At 52.8% G+C, this 19,978-nt stretch overlaps 1 protein-coding gene across 8 annotated transcripts in view; it reads right to left on the bottom strand.

Moving 5' to 3' along the window:
- The window catches only part of ST3GAL4 (ST3 beta-galactoside alpha-2,3-sialyltransferase 4), a 63,932-nt gene extending 51,451 nt beyond the window's left edge, over positions 1 to 12,481 (bottom strand). For 5 of the 8 annotated variants that reach the window (XM_049857552.1, XM_049857554.1, XM_049857553.1 and 2 more), the window contains exon 1: positions 12,339 to 12,481. The gene's annotated coding sequence lies outside the window, so the exon portion shown is untranslated. The remainder of the gene's footprint in view (positions 1 to 12,338) is intronic. The other 3 variants (XM_049857558.1, XM_049857559.1, XM_049857557.1) reach the window with 1 other exon arrangement.
- Between the last annotated feature and the right edge of the window lie 7,497 nt (positions 12,482 to 19,978).

Raw genomic sequence — 19,978 nt, 5'->3', positions numbered from 1 at the left:
CACCCTGGCCCATCCCAGCCTCTCCGCACTGTGCCTAATACCTGAGAGAGGGACTGTTCTCCCAGTACAGAACTTGGGAGAATCCCAGGTCCTCCCCAAGCTCTCCCTACCCTCCCCTCAGCCCTTCGGCTGCTCAAGGCCCGAAGTGCTAGCAATTTTCAGGATGGTCCCAGAGCCCAGAACTGGGGGAGGTAGTGGGGGTAAGACTCAGGCCTCCCTTCACCCTTGGGCCACATGTCTTAGTTATTTAGTGCTGCTATAACAGAAATACCACAATTGGACGGCTTTAACAAACAGAAGTTTATTTTCTCAGAGTTTAGGAGGCTAGAAGTCTGAATTCAGGGTTCCAACTCTAGGGGAAGGCTTTCTCTCTCTCTCTCTCAGCTCTGGAGGAAGGTCCTTGCCTTTCGTGAGCTTCTGCTCCTGAGCAGTGTTCATGTGTTTTTGCACCTCTCTTCTTCCATCTCTGCTCCTTTAATCTCCTTGTGTTTAATCTCTGTTATATATCTCAGAAGAGACTGACTCAAGACACAGCCTACACTAATCCTGCCCCATCAACATAAGGAAGACAGCCATTCCCAAATGGGATTATAACCATAGGCACAGAGATTAGGATTTACAAAACATATTTTAGGGGGACATAATTCAATCCCTAACACCTGGAGGCTGGAGATTCCAGAGTCCGGCTTGTCCAGCAATTTGGGCCTCGCTCCACTGCTCCATAGCAGGCAGCCTAGGGTCCCGTAAGATGGCCCCCAGGCAGACACTAAATGCGGATAGGAGCAGAGTCAGGGCCAAGCCAAGGGCCAGAACCCTGGGCTCTCTATCACCCACTGGACCCAAAACCCCAAATCCGGGAGCCTTCCCCAGTGTCTCCTACTTGTTGCTGTTTGACGGGCGTCCCTTGTTCCTTGGTTGGAAGAGTGCCCATCAGCTCACCTAAAACACAGCACTGCAGCCTGGGGACAAGCAGCCCTCTTAGAAAAGGAAAAAAACAAACCCACTGCCATGGAGTGGATTCCAGCTCATGGGGACCCCATGTGTTACAGGGCAGAACTGCTTCTTAGGGTTTTCTTGGCTATGATCTTTATGGAAGCAGACTGCCAGGCCTTTCTTCCTTGGTGCCACTGGGTGGGTTTGACCCATCAACCTTTAGATTGGTAGTCAGTGGATCACCCAAGGACCTAAACCAAACCAGCCACCATCCAGCCGATTCTGATTCATGGTGCACCCTCAGGGCCAATGCAAATCCAGAGGCTCTTCCCTACAGAGCCTGGCGCTAGAAAAACACTCAGAGAAACTGAGGCAAGGAGAAGCAGCAGACCTTGAGAGAACACAGGACACCAGGAACCCCCAGGGCCCCGGGCCCCAATGAAAGTGGGAAAGAGGCTAGAGGCCCCGGTGACCCTCCGGGCCTCTTCTGAATATCTGGTTTCTCCTGACTAAGGAACCGAAGGGACCAGGGCCCTGGACACTGCACAGCCCCCCAAGAACACACCCAAGCCTGACCAGCTCACCTAGCCTTGCTTGGTCCAGCTGTTCCAGAAAGAGAACATTTTCTTCTCACTTTATTTAGACAGCTGCAGGGGCAGTGATGGTAAGAAGAATGTCTAAGCATTGGGGTGGGGGGTATGGAGTACAGGGAGTAGGCCACAGGGCCTCTGAGGGGTGTGGGCAAGGGTCCGTGTGGGGGTCCTGCTCTGAGGGCTGTGAGTGAGCCAGGAAGGGGCCTTGGGCCAGCGAGAGGGGGTACAGGAAAGGCGCTGTCAGTCTGTCCCTCCTGGGCAGACAAAAAGGAGTGGCCAGTGCGGGTTCTTGAACAGGGCTGGGGCCCTGGTGGGAGGGATAGAAGCCATAAGGCAAGGGGAGCAAGGGATTTCTGTTTTTATGGATGTGTCCAGGTACAGGGTGAGGCTCAGGACAGGCCTCTCAGGCCAGGCCTACGCGCCTACCTGGCTTCACTCCTAGACAGGACTCAAAGCTTCCTCCTCAGCCGGGGCCTGAGGAGAGGAAGACAAAGCATCAGTAGGGCAAGGGCTGGGAGATCTGGACAGCACAGGCAGGCAGGAAGTGGAATTGTGGGGTCCAGACTGACTCTGTTTTCCCCCACCTCATCCCACTCTGTTCTTCTCCCACCCTCCTCCCTGCCCCTCCATCCTGGTCCTGTTTCCAGCCATCACATCCTGGTGTCCCTGTCCCCAGCCCCGCCTCCCCGCCCCCAGCCCCCGGTTATGTAAGGGGCCTGGGAACACACAGAGAGAGCTTTGTTGTCAAACCAAATCCATACGGAGCCGGAATCGGCCAACGCAGCTGTTCCCCATTCCCTCCGCCTTGGCAGGGCCCGGACGCCGGGCAAAGAGCCCCTACACGCCTCCATTTTGGGAGATCAGGGCAAACACTGGCTACCCGAGGGCCCCCGGGCAGCTGAATGGGTGGCCAGGAATCATCACCACGGCGGTCATGGGACCACAGCAGGTGACCAGCTGGCCCTTAAGACAGAACAAAGCCACAGTGCAACACCAGGGTCACCAGAGCATACGGAGGCATGCTCTAGGCTGACAGGCTGGCCACACAGTGCCAGGGCTGGAGGCGGGGGTATGACGCACCCAAGCACACCCTGGGTCCACATGCACACACCCATACAACAGCCCAAGTACACACTCGTCCACACACTTACATACATGGCATGTGCACACACAAATACACTCACCAGCCCAGGCACCACAGACCTGTCTATTCATCTGGAAGGGGTCTAAGAGGAAACCATCTTTCTGCTCTGGCCAGCTACCTCCACCATAGCAGGTACATCCGGGGAAAGAATTCACTCTGGAGAGAGGAGGGTGGAAGGCAGAGGTCAGAGGCCAGGGCAGCTCAGTCAACCAGCCCTTCTTTGGAGGCTCCAGAAGGACAAGATCCCGCCTACCTGCCCAGGAAGATGCCCAAGGAGATGTGTGATGACCCTGCAAGCCACACTTAGGGTGAAGGTGTTACAGGTACTGTCCCTTCGCCAAACCCCACTGCTGGGAGAGCTTATGTTGGCTCTAAAACGCTGGGGCTCCAACATCAGGAGTGGCAGCCGCCTCTTTCTCTGAGCTCCCAGTGAAGGCTCTCCTGAATAGCCTAGTTCCCCAAGGAGCCCAGACCACCCACTCCCCAAGTCCAGCTGCCACCATGATGACATCCTGGGTGCTGAGGCCTGAGGGAATGGGGTGCAGGGAAGCAGAAAGGAAAGGGGAGAGGAGAGAAAGAGGAGGCGGCAAAAAATGAAGGAAGGCGGATGGCTTGGCTAAGGAGGTAAGAGAAATCTAGAAAAGGAGAAGGCAGAGGCAACAGGAAGAGGAGGAGAGCCAAAGAGGAGGCAAGAAGGAGAAGGCCTTCTTGGCCTGTGAGGACAGCCCCCAAACTCCATCAACAGGGGCTGAGCTTGCCCACCCTCCCCAAGCAGCCCCTCTCAGCTGGAAGAAGCCAGGTCAGGAGAAGATGGGAGTGAGTGGGCACCTCCAGACCACTCGCCTTAGCCAGCCCAGCATAGGGGCCCACCATGCCCTAGGGGGGTTCAGTCTCAACAACTCTGGGCCTTGAAGTCCTGGAGAACAGACTGCTGAACGACACCAGGACCTCAGAAAAAGGAATGAGATGCGACAGGGCAGAGAGAAACCAGGACCTTCTCTGCAGCCCAAGGAAGGGGAGCCCGGGCCACTTGGACACTTGCTTTCCCTCACACGTCTCAGGGCTGCAGAGTAAGATGCCTGGCTAGGGATGGCTTTCTAGAAGGGATAAAGGAACAGTGGAGAGGTGGGAGCCTAAGCCAGAACCACAGTCAAAGCTCCCATCCCTCCCCAACTCCATCCCCCACAACACCCAGAGGAAAGAGCAGGTCAGGCATGCAGAGAACTGAGAAGCACCTCACCAGCCCTCTGGATGGTGCAGTCACCTCCTCCAGGCATTTCCACATCTCCAACAAGGAGGAAGTATGGCACCATGGGACCATGGGAAGGGAACTGGGCCAGGAGTCAGGAGTGGAGTCCTGCCACTATTACTTCCTAGTTTTGTGACCTTGAACAAGTAATTTATCTTTTCTGAGCCTCAGCTCCTTCACTTCCAAAAGGAAATACTTATTGCACGGCTACTGTGTGCCAGCCAGCTTCTGGTGATATAACGGTAAGGATGACGGTCAGCTGCGGGTCCAGCCCTGCGTCCGGAGGGCATTAGCTGACCACCAAGACCTCTCGACAATGTTTATCTCACTATGCATCATAACTCTGTGAGGGGGGCAGAAACCATGACCCCAATTAACAGATGTGCTGGTTAAGAACTGATAACATTAGAGCCCTGCCTGAGGTCACAGAGCTGGAGAGTGGATGCCAAGGAGACAAAGCTCTGTCTCTAGGAGCTGCTCCTGCCACCACCTGCTCCTCCTCTCCTGGGCCAGGAAGTAAACTCCAGCCCGGAACTGCAGAAAATAGACCAGTTGCTATTGAGTCAATTCTGACTCATGGCGACCCCATGTGTGTCCGAGTAGAACTGTGCTCTGTAGGGTTTTCAGTGGCTGACTTTTTTGGATGCAGATTGCTGAGCCTTTCTTCCAAGGCGCCTCTGGGTGGACTCGAACCTTCCACCTTTCAGTTAGCAGCCAAGTGCGTTAACTCTTTGTACCACCTAGGCACTCCACAGAAAATACACCAGCCAGCATTTATTGAGTAGGTAACAGTAACTGGAATACTATCTTAAATGCTATCTCATTTAACAAGTGTCAATTTCTCAGGGGAAGAAACTGAGGCTAGCAAAGGCTACGTGTAATGCCCAAGACTGTGCAGCCACGTGAAGTGGCTGAGAGACTACAATATGTCTATATGAATAAGAACCATTAGGTTCCTCCCTCCACACCAACCAGGAGCATTGCTTCACCCACCTGCCTTTGTTTCAGGCTCCACCCCAGTGCACACCACTCTGGTCAGCCCAGGAACAGGGTCCGCTCCACGTCGCAGGAGTGGGAGCGGGGGGGCGTGGAAGGTTGGGGACAAGGATGTGATGGTGTCCTGGGTGGTGGGGGAGACCTCACAGACATGGGTTGATGGACACACGCAATTTAGAATGGGGATTACAAATGGCATCCAAGCCACTGGGACGGACAGTCTGGGCAAGAGCCAGGAGGTGAGAATACCAGGAAGTAAGTGCAGTCTTACTGGAACAGAAGGGGAGTTTTCAAAATAAATTTTTTTTTAAGTCAAGAAACCCTCTGTCCCAGCTTCCAATGAGACTAAGTAGAAACCCAACACGTAAAGGGAATAAAAGAATTCTGGCTGAAGCAAGAAAGGAAGGTGAACCCCCCCTCCTGACCCTGGACTCCTGAGACAGGCCCTACCCCCAGGGGTGCCTCGCTCAGGTCCCATATAAGAAGGAGGTAAGGCTGGGACCAGTCTACGCAGGGACCTACAGGCTAGGCTAGGAGGGGTCACAGGGGCAGAACTCTGATGAGCTGATCCTGGAATGGGTGGAAAGGGGCCAGGCTCCTGCCTACTCCAGCCCCGGACGCCTGCCTGCCCTCTGGTGCCTGGAGGGGTCTGAATGGCGCAGTGCAGAGCTGGGGCCAGGGCCTTTTCTGACACACAGCTCACCCCTCAAAATGGAAGATCTCTGCTCTCCCCACTTCGCCCTAGTAAAAAGGGGAAGCAAAGCAGGGGCACAGTAAAGATAAAGTTAGAAACCTGAGCTCTATTTACCACCCTCTTCAAATACTGACTGACCACTTTTATTTGTTAGCTGTCATTCCCAGCCTTAGGAACACAGCAGCAAACAAGACAGACAGGCTGCAGAGCTCAGATGAACGTATCAGAAACCAGATGCTCCTGAGTCGACTCTCACTCATGGTGACCCCTTGTGTGTCAGACGATAACTATACTCCATGGGGTTTTCGATAGTTGATATTCCAGAAATAGATTGCTGGGTCTTTTTTCCCAGGTGCCTCTGGGTGGCCTTGAACCTCCAACCTTTCAGTTAGCAGCCAAGTGCTTGACTGTTTTCATCACCAGGGGATTCCTACATGAACATAAACCCATTGCCATCGAGTCAATTCCAACTCACAGCAACCTTACAGGACAGGGTAGAACGGCCCCATAGGGTTTCCAAGGGGCACCTGGTGGATTGGAAATGCCGACCTTTTGGTTAGCACCCAAGCTCTTAACCACTACGCCACCAGGGCTCCTACATGAACATAAAACCAAAAAAACCAAACCCACTGCCGTCGAGTCAATTCCTGTCCTATAGCGACCCTATAGGACAGAGTAGAACTGCCCCATTGTGTTTCTGAGGAGCGCCTGGTGGATTCAAACCGCCAATCTCTTGCTTAGCAGCCATAGCACTTAACCACTACGCCACCAGGGTTTCCCTACATGAACATAAAATCCTTAAAGTCTCAAGGATAACACATGACAGGTTTTCAAACCCAATCCACACCATACACACACACACACACACACGTGCCCCCAGCCAATGCTTGGACTGTCCTATACCACACCTGCCAAGGTCACCAGTCTGTGCATGAACATCTTCAGTTCTCCACAGGCTGAACATGCTCTGAAGACCTCCAGATGGCCACAATGGGGACCCTGGCATCCCTCCCCACCAGCTTATGCAGGGCCTTAGGCCAGGGAGTCTCTAGCACATTAAATGCTCTGTTAGAATGCAAAGTTGATTTTATATCAAGCCAGAATATATCAGCCTTAAGCTTTATCTCTCTGGTTCTGAGTCTATTTCCTGGGAGGAGATGAAACAAGTCTGATGCATTCCCTTGTCCAGAGCTTCCTGGATCCCTGGCCTCTCTTCTCTCCCGCTCATCTCTGAGCAGTGGGCTCCCAGGGCCTGCCCCCGCTGGCCCTACTTCTCTCCTGCCCAACCTTCCAGTCCAGGCAGTCAATCCGAGGGCCCTGACATTCCTGCTTTCCACCCGAGACACCTCTAAGAGATAGGGAAGGGCTGTTATCACTGAGCCTCTGTGCCGGGCAGAAGATGCTCATGACAGCCCAACCATTCTGGACTGAGAACTGGGTCTTCTGGGGGCCGGGCTTGAGCCAGACAGCCCAAGAAAGGACATCAAGGGGGTCCAGGGCGCAAAAGGTGCTCCCGCCTGACCAGAATCTGGGAATGCGAGTTGCCGCTTGGCGCCAGGGCTGCCACCTCGGCCCTGCTGCTTGCGCTCAGACCTGGGCAGGGTTCGCCCTTTCCCCACGCGCCTCGGTGGTTGCCGGATGAGGCCTTGCAGCCATGTGGGCGGCAGCCTGGGAGCTGCATTTCCAAAGGAATAGGAGCCGGCAGGCAGGCGGGCCATATGGAAGCAATTACGGTGGCTGGTGGGCAAGCAGGAAGCGAGAGGTGGGGGCTGGGAAAGGCGGCAGGGAAGAAAGAAGGAGGGAGTGAGAGCCCGCTGACAAGCCCAACCCCTGCACGCGGGGCACACGGGGTCCGGGGAAGGGCAGGGCTAGGATTCCGGGTTCAGGGCGGCCGAAAGCGCTCTGGGCTGGGAATCAGGAGACTGGGGTTTGTGTTCCACATTTGTCACCAACCCACTATGACCTTGAGCAAATCCCTTCACGCCTCTGAGCCTCAGTTTCTTCACCAAAAGCGTGACAGATTAGATAAAAATGAGCACGGAGGGTAGCAGCAGAGAACTCAGTTTCGAACTGGATTCGAATCTCAGCTCAGCTACTTACCAGCTCTGTGACCTTGGTCAAGTGGTTTAATCTCTATGTACCTCCACTTCCTCATTTATAAACGGGTTTAACAGTAGGGCGGTGTGAGGCTTAGGTCAGAAGATGTAAATAATCCTATACCATACCCACCGCCGTCTGGTCAGTTCCAACTCATGGCAACCCCAAATGTTACAGAGTAAAACTACTCCATAGGGTATTCTTGGTTGTAATCTTTACAGAAGCACACTGCCAGGCCTTTCTTCTGCAGTGCTGCTGGATGAGTTCAAACCACCAACCTTAAGTTAGCAACTGAGAGCAAACTGCTTGCACCCCCAGGGACCTTAGCACAGCTTTTTCTTTTTTCTGTGTGTGTGTGTGTTTTTAAGGCTTTTAATAAGTGCTTGAAAAATGGTAAATATTTTTGTAATGTGCTACCCTGGTGGTGTAATGGTTAAGTGCTATGGCTGCTAACCAAAGGGTCGGCAGTTCGAATCTGCCAGGCGCTCCTTGGAAACTCTACGGGGCAGTTCTGCTCTGTCCTATAGGGTCACTATGAGTCGGAATCGACTCGACAGCACTGGGTTTTTTAGGTTTTAAGTCCCTTTTTAATATAAGGACAGGTGTTCCCCAGTGCCGCAGTGGGCAGAGGATATAGGCAAGGGCTACAAGACTGCAGCCCCCGGGGCCTCTACCCAAGTCAGAAGCTCAATCAGTGAGTACACTGACCCTGCGGTCTCCAAGCTGGTTGGTCCCTGTCCTCCTCCTAGCTGCTTTCATCCCAAACAGAAAAGCAAGATCGATCCCAGAGTCCCAGGCGGGCTGCAGGCAGGAAGAGGACTGTCCCACAACTATAGCGCTTCTGGGCGTCTGCAGCCAGGCCTTCCTCATTCTCAACTCCCAAGTGGGACACTCATGACCTAGCTAGACCCTGAGGTCACCGCAGCCCTGCTCTCTGCTGGGCTTCAGGTTCTAGGGTCAGCCCATCACTTTTCTGCAGGGCAGCTTTCTGGGGTGGGATGCGTGCTGTAGGTCTCCTGCCCCAGGCAAGGGTCCAAGGGTCTACACCCCAGGAGGCTGGGGCTCATGCCTCTCCTCACCTTGAAAAGCCACCAAACCAGTGCAACCCTCTGCAGAGTCCAGCCCCCTGCTAGGCTCAGGGCCACCAATCCAAAGCCCCAGGGCCCCAGGCACCACAGACTGCTGCTCCACCTGGCCCCTTCTCTGTCTCTGGAATAAAGAGTGTCACTCCCATACACACACAGACGAATGGAGTAGGGGCCAGGGGTGATGCTGAGGCCCAGGGAAAGCCAGCAGTCCATCCAGAAGCACTCAGAACACTCTCCTAAGACCACTGAGCGCCCCTGGGCAGGGAAACCAATATCTACAGTCAACAAAACCCACCTGCCCTAACCATTTCCTCATGGAAGCCAAAAGCACAGGTCAAGGCCCTAGGTCTTGAGAAGGAAGGAGGGTCCTGGGGGGGCAGGGGAATGAGAAGCAGCTGCAAAGCCACTATCAGCTCACTGCAGGGAAGTATCTAACCACGTGGTGCAGTGTGATTGAGGTGGGGGGGGTAGAAGCCCACGTAGATGCAGGGTGTCTGCCCCCCTCACCCCAACTGCCCTGCTCTCCAGCAAGCACCCAGAATCCATCTCAGAGGGGCCAGACCTCAGAGGTGCAATCTGTGGACCTGATCTCAGGTCCTACTTGGGGACACTGACCTAGAGGGGCCCCTTTCTAGAAGCCAGAGCTCCCCATGCCCTGTGGCTCCTCAGCTGGCCTGTGTTTCCTCCTCCTCAGCCCTGGGTCTGGAACCTGGCAGGCAGGCAACCTATTCTGTACAAGTCTGAGGTAGAGTGCCCTCTTCCCCACAACGGATGGTACAAAACTTTGGGTGACTCTAAGAGGAGGAATTCAAAAGTGCACTGGGGCAGCCTCTCTGAGGAGAGACCCAGAGAATGTACCCAGGAAGGGCCTGGGTTGGTGCCTGATGCTGGGCTGGTGTGGGTTAACTACAGACTGACAACAGGCCAAGCTGCAGCAGAGGAAGGAGGTCCTGGCTCCCTGCTCCTGCCTGAGGAAGGGGGTTCCTTCCCAGAATGTGTTACAATTTCAGAAAGAACATGATTCTTGGTCCCACCCAGGGAACTGGATCATGGGCGTCTGAAAGTGCTGGGGCCAAGACACTGTTTCTGAGGGGTGGGAAGTGAGTCATTGCTTCAGGGCAGGGAGGGGGTGAGACAGAGAAGGGAAGACACCCAGAAGGCGCCACAGGCGTCCTAAGCATGGGCCCTCCAGTCACAGCTAAGGGGGCCTTGCTGTCCTCGCACAGCAGCCCGCTCCTGAGCTGAAAGATGCCTTCTCAGCTCGAAGTCCAAAAAACCCAAACCATTTGCCATCAAGTCGATTGTGCCTCATGGCGACTTCATGTGTGTCAGAATAGACTTGTGCTCCACATGGTTTTCAATGCCTGATTTTTCAGAAGGAGATCAGCAAGCAGACCTCTCTTCTGAAGCACCTTTGGATGGGCTCAAACTGCCAACCTTTTGGTTAGCAGCTGAGGACTTTAACTGTTTGTGCCACCCAAGGACTCCTTCATTTACTTTCATAACTTCTCCTTCCACCTGCACCCCTCTCCAAAAACATCCACTTGGAGTCTGCAGGATTGGCCCCAACTCTTGGCTCTCCTATCACCTGCCTCCATGTCCTCAGCATCTTCATGAGCCCAGGGCCTGTCGGACATCCTAAGGTGTCTCACCCAGCACACAGATTCTGAGGGATGGGGCTTGCAATGCATCCTGGGAGTGGAGGCAGGAGCAGAGAGGCAGTGGGTCAGAGGGACCTGGGCTTCCTCAGCTTAGGCAGGGGGCATTCTCAGACCAGAACCAGCTGCCATCAAGTCAACTCCGGCTCATGGTGAACCCATGTGGGTCAGAGCAGAACTATGCTCCGCAGGGTTTTCAGTGGCTGATTTTTCTTCTAAGGCACCTCTACCCATTGCTGTCACGTCATTTCAGCTCATAGTGACCCTGCAGGACAGAGTAAAACTGCCCTATAAGGTTTCCAAGGCTGTAAATCTTTACAGAAGCAGAATGCCACATCTTTCTTCCACGGAGCAGCTGGTGGGATCGAACCACTGTCCTTTCGGTTTGCAGCTGAGTCCCTTAACCACTGTGCCAACAGGGCTCCTTCGAGGTGCCTCTAGGTAGCCTCAAACCTCCAAACTTTCGGTTAGCAGCCAAGAGCATTAACCACTTGCAGCACCCAGGGACTCCGTTCACAGACCAGCTCCCAGCAAAGCTAAAAAGTCCCTGAAGTTCATTTTTAGGCCCCACACAGCTGGTGCCTCCCAGATACCCTCTCCAGAATTACATGGCCGCTTTAAGAGTAAAGAGTGTGAGGGAAATAATAATAGCAAACACTTACATAGCTCTTCCTCTATGCAGGCACCCTTAAAAGCACTTAACACATAGCAACTCCTTTAAAATCTCCCTGGCAGAGGTCAGCGCCATAGCCTGGAAGAAGGTGGGTGGGAGCGTGAGGTCTGTAGGGACTGGTCCTGGGCAGCTCCGGAGGCAGTAGTGTCAATTTGTGCCTCTTGTGACAACGCAGCCCGTGCCAAGCCCGGTTCCCAGGGTTCCGCAAAGAATAAGTAAGTCTGCCTGAATCTGGCTTCCACACTGTGCTGCACTCCAAGGGCGGAAAGCACAGGTTTCCCTGAGATGCCTGCAGGGGTGCCAGGCTGTGGGTGGCCATGAGGTCAGACAAGGCACAGCTGGGCACCCGAACACTGCCTACACTCCCAGCTTCTGCCAGCAGCCCCCCAAAGCCAGGCCCTCAGAGCCCAGTCTGTAGTACAGAGAAAGCAGCTGCCAAATATCAGGCCTCAGACGGCCCAGGAAGAGTCTCCCCCAAGGACTGGGAACGGAGGGGCAGTGCTGGCAGACATGTTGGTAGTTCGGGCTGGCCGGTAGGTCCCTGCCAGCAGGGGCCCCGAGGAGGCACCCAGGGCAGACAGCTGAGTCCAGGGATTCTGCCCACAGTTGTAGCCCACCTTCACCCAAGCACCATTCCTCCCTACTGCCCACCACCCAGGCACAGGGGCCCAAAGACCCCCAAAACGTGGCCCTGGTGTCCTTGGCACGGTCAGCCTCCAAGAGGAAATCCCCAGCTTTGGGCTCTGCTCAGCGACCTTGCGACTCCTGCACACAGATGGACCAGCAAAGCCTGTCACCTCTTCCAGCAAAGCCAGCCCACCTCTCTCTATCTAGACTTGCTGGGGGTAGTTGAGGGAGAAACCATGGCTTAGAGGATGCTGGAGGTGAGGGCCGCCTGCTTCTTCAGCCCAGGCGCAGGGATGGGGGGTAGAAACTTTCCGGAGAAGAGAACCGTCCCGTTTGCTCACTCCGAGGGAGTAAAGAGATTCGGGCTTCCCGCTCAAACCAGGTCCAGGGAAAGGGACCCCGGGAGCCAGATCCCCATGGCTGTGACCACCCCGACCCCGACCCCGTGCTGCGACCACGTGCCAGGTCCCGGGCACCTCCTGGGCTCGCAGGAGCCAGGGCGCCAGGTGGGAGCCAGGCAGCCGAGCCCCCGAAGCGGCCCGCCCGCACCCCACGGCTCCCCCGGAGACGGCCGCCGCGTACTCACCCTCGCGGGTGGAGCGGGGCGGGGCAGGACAGCTCCGCGCACGGCTCGGATCCGCTAGGCGCACGGACAGCGGCGCGACTCGCTCGGCCCGCTCCCTGTCGCGGGCGCGGGGCCGGCCTGGGAGCTGGCAAGGCACCCCGCAGGGAAGGAGGGGGCCGGGAGGGCGGGGGCGGGCCCGGGGCCGGGGCCGGCCACGCCTGCGCACACGGCCGGGAGCGGGCGGCGGGGGGGCGGAGGAGGGGCGGGCTAGAGCGCGAGGAGGAAGGGCGGGGCGAGGCGCGCGCGGAAGGGCGGGGGATGGTGGATGGCTCCGAGGCCGAGGGAGGGGGCAGGCAGCGGTCCCGGCTGGGGAAGGGGCTAGCCGGGGACGCCCCGGGCAGGCGCAGAGGGAGGCCGGATGGAGTGAGGGGAGAGCTCCGGCAGCCGCCGCCTCCAGGATGGAGATGCCCGGCTAAGCCTCTGTACGCCCTCCCAGGGACAATAAATGAGTCCCTTCCCTCACTGGGGAAACTGAGGCCCGGCAGAGCGAGGGCCTTGTTCCCACAGCCCAGCCTCTTACCCTCCGCCCCTGTATGACAGCTAAGTCCTGGAGCGAAGTGCCCAGAAAGAGCCCTGGGCCCTTCCTCTCTCCCAGTCTGGATCTGCCTCCCTCATCTGTTCCTGCCTCCCTCATCTGTTCCCTCTGCATCCGGCCCCCGCAGACCCTGTCTTAACCTTCAGAAAGCTTCGTTTCCGGCCTCTGCTGAAGGCGCCAAGGATCCTGTCTCCAGAGGAGAAACCCCATCAGGCCCCTGACCCTGGTTCCTTGGGCCCAAGCATCCCCAACCGGACCTGGGAACTGCCCATGCTAACAGTCCGGAAGTCACCCTGTAGGACGACCATCCGGCACAGGCTGTGTCCACTCCCCACACCACACCTGGTTTCACAGGTCATCACAGTGTTCACTGAGCCCCATTGTGAACAGCCCAGTGCTGGGGCCATGGACCTCCAAGGACAGTGTCCCGGTCCCTGTCCCCAGGAAGCTTACCATCCAGCTGCAGAGAAGGTACACAATGGAGGACATTCAAGAGTAAGGCAGGACAGCATATGATTAAGGTGTGAGTAACCCACAGCAAGTGCAAGGGGGTTCAGAGAAGTGCCAGCTCAAAGTCTGCTTCAGCTGAATAGGGAGGACTTACCTGTTGAGAACAGATAACTCTGGAAGCTCTGCTCCAAAGGGTCAAAGTGGAGAAGGCATTGGTCAAGAGAGCCTGCCTCCAGGCTCTTCCATACATGACTATGCTCCCTCCTAGTTCATTCCTTGCCTGCACAGAGGTTTGGTTTGCATTTCACCTAAGTCTGATTTAATTGTGTTTGAATGGTACCTTTGCCTTTGTCATTCAAGCATTTGTTCAACAAATAATTTCTTTCTTGTCAGCTTCGGGCCTGGGACTAAGCTGGGCAGAAAGAACCAAGATTTGAGGTCACTAACAAAAGACACAGACCACACACAATCTGTTAGTGAAGGGAACACTTTACTCACATAAAGAAGAGACAGAGCAAGATCAGCTTCGCTAGTGGGCACCAGTCTCCCATGGCCAGCAGGATCCCCTCCTCCCTCCGTGTGTGGCCACTGCAGGGCAGATGTCCCACGTACACCCCTCTTGTGCGTAGGCTGGAGAGACCCTGTTGCCAAGTGGGGTTGGCCAGGTACTATATTGTACCTGCACATGTGTAAGAGACAAAGAGTTACTCTGTACCCAGAATAGGGGGAAGGCTTCTCTGATAAGGAGAAGGAACTGGGAGAGAGAGTGACCCAGTTCTCAGCCTCCTTATCAGAGAATGTTCTAGGCCCAAGGCCTTTACTTAGGTGGCCAAATGGGAGGTGAAGAGGCGAGGAGGCAGGCCATTCGTCCAACAGTAAGCAGGTCAGGAGGAAGAGGGAATATCTTCCCTGTCTCACTGGCAGAAAAACCGTAGCCGAAAGAGAGGAAACATTTGTCCTGTGTGACGAGGTGACTCTGGGAGAGCTGACTCAAATCTCTAATCTTTGCTAACTCTTTGATGAACTAGATCTAAACCCAGTTTACAATTCATGCTAGCTTCCTCAACCACAGAAACCTTACTCTGCCAGAAAATAGAACTTAGACCAGCTTTTGTTCCTGGAGTCCTGAGTTCCGACTCAGCCTCGGCCAATAAATAGCTTTAGTTGTTTTCCTAAAAGAAGGAACAAACAGGCTATATAAGCATGTGCTAATGTCATCCAGGTGGCATCCCTCTAACCTGTAAACTATATTCAGGCCTCTCTTCCTCTCCTCCATTTCCCCAGCCTAACCCAGTCCTGGTTACTGGCTGCCCAGAAGCTAACTCTAATTCTGAGCTCCTCTCCTTAGGGCACTGTTATGGACTGAATTATGTCTCCAGAAAATATGTGTTGTAAATCCTAACCTCTAGGCCTGTGGTTATAATCCCATTTGAGAATGGGTTGTGTTTTTTATGTTAATGAGGCAGTATTAGTGTAGGGTATATCTTCAGTCAATCTCTTCTGAGATAGAAAAGAGATTTCAAAAAAAAAAAAAAAGCGAGTGGAGAGAGAGATTGGGTAAGATGGATGCCAAGACACATGGGGATCTCCAAGGACCCAGGAAGCAGAAACTGAAGAGACAAGGACCTTCCTCCTGAGAGAAGAAGAATTCCCCCTAAAGCTGACCTTCCAAATTTGAACTTCTAGCCTCCTAAACTGAGAAAAAAAATTTCTGTTTGTTAAAGTCACCCACTAGTGGTAGTTCCGTTACAGCAGCACTGCATAACTAAGACAGCCACAATGTGCTTACTCATGATCTTTCCCCTCCAGTTTCTTAACAGCACAACCAGATGCTCAGCTAGCTGCCTAGAAGTCATATCATCTCTGGGGCAAGTAATTCTGGTGCTTTTTGATTCTAGGAACTGAGTTCTAGAATCATCTGGAGCTCATCCCTCCCAACTCCACTGCACTCCTCTGGCCCGTCTGCAAGTCATTAGGAGTTACTCAGCAAGAGGCCATGTAATGGGGCAAGGGGGCTTTGGCTTCTGGAGACTCATCCTCTTGGAGGCCAAGGGCAGGCTGAGTGCCAGTCTCCTTCCAAGCAATGCTGCCTCCATTCCTGTTTTCTCTGCCTCCGTTTATCTCCGGCTCTGACTCTCCTTTGGGGAAGCCACAGAACAGTTCTCTGCAGGGGCAACCTGGGGAGCCTCAGACAGAGGAGAAGGGAGTGTGGGCGCAGCTGGTAGATAGAAAGCCGAGAAGCCCTGGCTCCATGGGGCTTCTCCACTGGCAGGGAGTAGGTATGGAGCCACTTGACAAACGTGCCTCACAGTTTTCTGGCTCCTGTCCCTCACTTGTGCCACGTTAGCATCCTGCCCACCAGGAGGAGGGGAAAGCAAGATGCCGTTTGAGGAAAGAATAAACCCAATCCAGCATCTCATATGCTTTTAAAAATAGCAACTCCAGGATGGTATTTCAGCTCCTATTTTTATCAGATTTATATGACTGGCCCATGAAGCTGAGCTGTTCCCAGGGTTCTCAATAGCAGGGGACATCGATGCTGTAGTGTTAGAAACCTGCTGGTACGCCAAGGCTAAAATACATCGCAGGAACCTCAGGCTGGAACAGATCCAGAGAAATCATTGCACGAAGCCATGCCTCTGTTTAGGGCCATGATCAATTAACCACAGACAGTTTATGGCTGGCGTTTTTCCTTAAAATCGCTTGGTTGCCATGCCTTCACTGCATAGTCTAGAATCTCACAGCCTTTCTGTCGTAGTGATCTAGGGCTAAAATAACAAAATTCCACCAGTGGATGGCTTCAACAAAGAGAAATGTATTTTCTCACAGTAAAGTAGGCTAAAAGTCCAAATTCAGGGTGTCACCTCCAGGGGATGGCTTTCTCTCTGTTGACTCTGGCGGAAGGTCCTTGTCATCAATCTTCCCCTGCTCTAGGAGCTTCTCAGCACAGGAACTCTGGGTCCAAAGGACGTACTCTGCTCCTGGTGCTTCTTTCTTGGTGGTATGAGATCCCCACTCGCTGCTTGCTTTCCTTTCATCTCTTGTAAGATAAAAGGTGGTGTAGGCCACACTCCAGGGAAACTCCCTTTCTATTGGACCAAGGATGTGACCTTAGTAAGGGTGTTAAAATCCCACCCTAATCCTCTTTAACATAAACTCACAATCACAAAATGGAAGACAGCTACACAATACTGGGAATCGTGGCCTAACCAAGTTAACTCGTATTTTTGGGGGGCACAATTCAATCCATAACACCTTCTAATTAGGAAGTTCTTTTTAATGGCTAGCCCAAATACCTCTTGTTACATCCTTTTTTGGCTCCTCTCACGGTAAAAAAAAAATAGCAGACATTTACTAAGTGATTACTGTGTTCCAGGTGGTTTTACAGGTATTCTCTTATTTAATCCTCACAAGAACCCTCTCGAGTAGACACACTTACTAATCCCATTTTACAAGCAGTTAAGTAACTGGCCCAAGATCATATGTGGATACCATATACATTTCACACGGGAACCATAAGACCACACTGTCCCCAAAATAGAAGGGGACAGACTATCATGGATTAAATTATGTCCTCCCACCCCCAAAATATGCATCAACATGGCTAGGCCATGATTCCCAGAATTCTGTGATTGTCCACCATTTTGTCATCTGATGTGATTTTCCTGTGTGTTGTAAATCCTCTCTGTGATGTTGATAAGGTGGGATTAGCAGCAGTTATTTTAAGGAGGCAGGACTCAATCTACAAGATTAGTTTGTGTCTTAAATCAGTCTCCTTTGAGGTATAAAAGAGAGAAGCAAGCAGAGAGGCATGGAGACCTCATAGCACTGAGAAAGAAGACCAGGAGAATAGCGCATCCTTTGCACCCGGGATCCCTGCATTGAGAAGCTCCTGGACAGGGGAAGGTTGATGACAAGGACCTTTGCCGAGAGGCAACAGAGAGAGAAAGCTTTCTCATGGAGCTGGCACCCTGAATTTAGACTTCTAGACTGTGAGAGAATAAATTTCTCTTTATTGAACCCATTCACTTGTGCTATTTCTGTTATAGCAGCACTAGAAAACTAAGAGAATTTGGTACCGAGAGTAGGGTGCTGCTCTAACAGATACCTAAATGTGGAAGTGGTTTTGAAACTGTGAATGGATAGAGGACTCAGGGGAAAATGAGGAGAGCTTTTACACTGGAAATGGCAGCAGCAGAGACATGGTAGCAGCAGAACCAGGAGACCAGCTCAACAGCACTGGAGCCAACCCACAGAATGAGAGAGCTGAGTTCCTTTGCACAGGAGGCTTCCTGGTGAAGTCGGGGCGGAGGGGCCTTCAAGAGCGTATTGGTGGAGCTAGGTTTTCTGACTCATGGAGCAAGATAGCTGAGTGCCTTCTGGCCGAAGTTTACTGGGGGAGTGGGGTACATCCAGGCACTTATCAGTGGAGCTATAGACTTTGGGAACACTTTCCCTGGCAGGGCAGACACAGGCAGTGAGTCCCCAAAGGCTGAGAGGCCGCCAGGGAACCAGGAAGTAGAAGCTGAAGAGACAAGGAAGACAGGAGGCAGAGCTGCCTCAGTCTCAAAGGGTGGAGTTGCCACTCAGATGGACTAGGAGAATGGAGCTGCCCGAAGCCAAGGGAACAGAGTTGCCCTTCCAGTGGGCCTGGAAGGTGCAGCTCAAGCCCAGGGCCAAGGGGCCTCTACTCAGAATCCAGAGAGTGCAGCCAATACCTAGAGTCTGGAGGGCAGGGATATTGTGTAAATGGTCTCAGAGAACAGAGGATTATTTTCTAGCCTTTAAGGCTAATGTAATGTGTTCTGCTGACTTGCTTGGTGCCTGTTATCCCTTCTTTCCCTCCAGTTTCTCCCATTTGTAATGGAAATGTTTAGCTTATGCCTGTTCCACCATTGTACTTTGGAAGCAGGTAACTCACAGATGAAGAGGACTTTCTGGATTTTGGACTTGGAGTTGATTTTAAGACTTTTGCTATGATATGTGTTGAATGGATGGGATGAATGTGTTTTACATGTGGCAAGGACATGAATTTTGGGGGGTCAAAGGGTGGCATGTCATGGATTGAACTGTGTCCCCCAAATACATGTGTCAAATAGGCTAGGCCAGGATTCTCAGTGTGATTGTCCCCCGTTTCGTCATCTGATATGGTTTTCCTGTGCTGTAAATCCTGTCTCTATGATGTTGATAAGGTAGGACTAGGGGCAGTTATGTTAACAAGGCAGGAGTCAATCTACAAGATTAGTCTGTGTCTTAAATCAATCTCTTTTGAGATATAAAAGAGGAAAGCAAACAGAGAGACAGAAGGACCTCATAGCACTTAGAAAGGAGAGCCAGGAGAATAACCAGTCCTTTGGAACCGGGGTCCCTGTACTGGGAAGCCCCTAGACAGGGGAAGGTTGATGACAAGGACCTTTCCCCAGAGCTGACAGGGAGAGAAAGCCTTCCCCTGGAGCTGGCACCCTGAATTCGGACTTCAAGCCTCCCAGACTGTGAGAGAATAAATTTCTCTCTGTCAAAGCCATCCCTTGTGGTATTTCTGTTATAGCAGCATTACATAACTAAGACACAGACCCTTGTGAAATTTCCACTTAGCCTTGGCTTTCACTTGTTCATCATGGTCCTGAAGGAAAAACTGGCGAATATTCTAATTGTACGTGTCTGCCCTGATGCTACGAGTGATACAGCATTATCACCTATCACTCCCTGCCTTAGCTCTACATCCCAGCCATATGGAGCCCAGGGCTCCCTAACTTCTGGGCATTGACTTAGTCTTGCCATTTGCTAACTTTGAAGTGTTAGCCTAGAAGTCCAGCTCATCTTGGCTTAAGGTCCCATGACCCTCTCGCAACTTTCAAGGCACTCATCCTTCTTGTAATTACTTTGTATTAAAGCCTATATTCCATACTCGTTTTAAGCTCCGTGTGAGCTCTATCTTCAGGGTCTCACTCAGGAAAAAAAACTGCAGGAAATGTAAATCAAAACCACAGTGAGATACCAGTTCACACCTACTAGGCCATATTCAAAAAGAAACAAACGGAAAACAGCAAGCCTTGATGAGAATGTGGAGATATCGGGACTCTCATGAGTTGCTGATGGGACTGCAAAATGGTGCAGCCACTGTGGCGGTTCCTCAAAAAGTGAAACTAGGATTACCATATGACCTAGTGATCCCAATCCTAGGAAGATACCCAGAAGAACTGAAAACAGGTCTTCAAACAAATGTTGTTGTTGTTGGGTGTCGTCTAGTCAATTGCAACCCGGGGCGACTCCACGTGAGAGTAGAACTGCCCCACAGGGCTTCCTAGACTGTGATCTTTACAGGAGCAGGTCACCAGGTTGTTCTTCTGCAGAGCCGCTGGGTAGGTTGGAACCACCAACCTTTCATTAGCAGCCAAGCACTCAACCACTGCACCACCAGGGATCCTTATTCAGACAAATACTGGCACACAAATGTTCCTAGTAACACTATTCGCAATAGTCAAAAGATGGAAACAACTCTGATGTCCATCTGCTGCCAAATGAATAAACAAAATATGGTGTATCCGTACAATGGAATATTATTCAACCATAAAAAGGGAATGAAGGGCTGATAAATGCTGCAATGTGGATGGAT

Source organism: Elephas maximus, chromosome 17 (genome assembly GCF_024166365.1).
Source record: "Elephas maximus indicus isolate mEleMax1 chromosome 17, mEleMax1 primary haplotype, whole genome shotgun sequence".
NCBI lineage: Eukaryota > Metazoa > Chordata > Mammalia > Proboscidea > Elephantidae > Elephas > Elephas maximus.
This window is presented reverse-complemented; position numbering and strand designations above follow the sequence as displayed.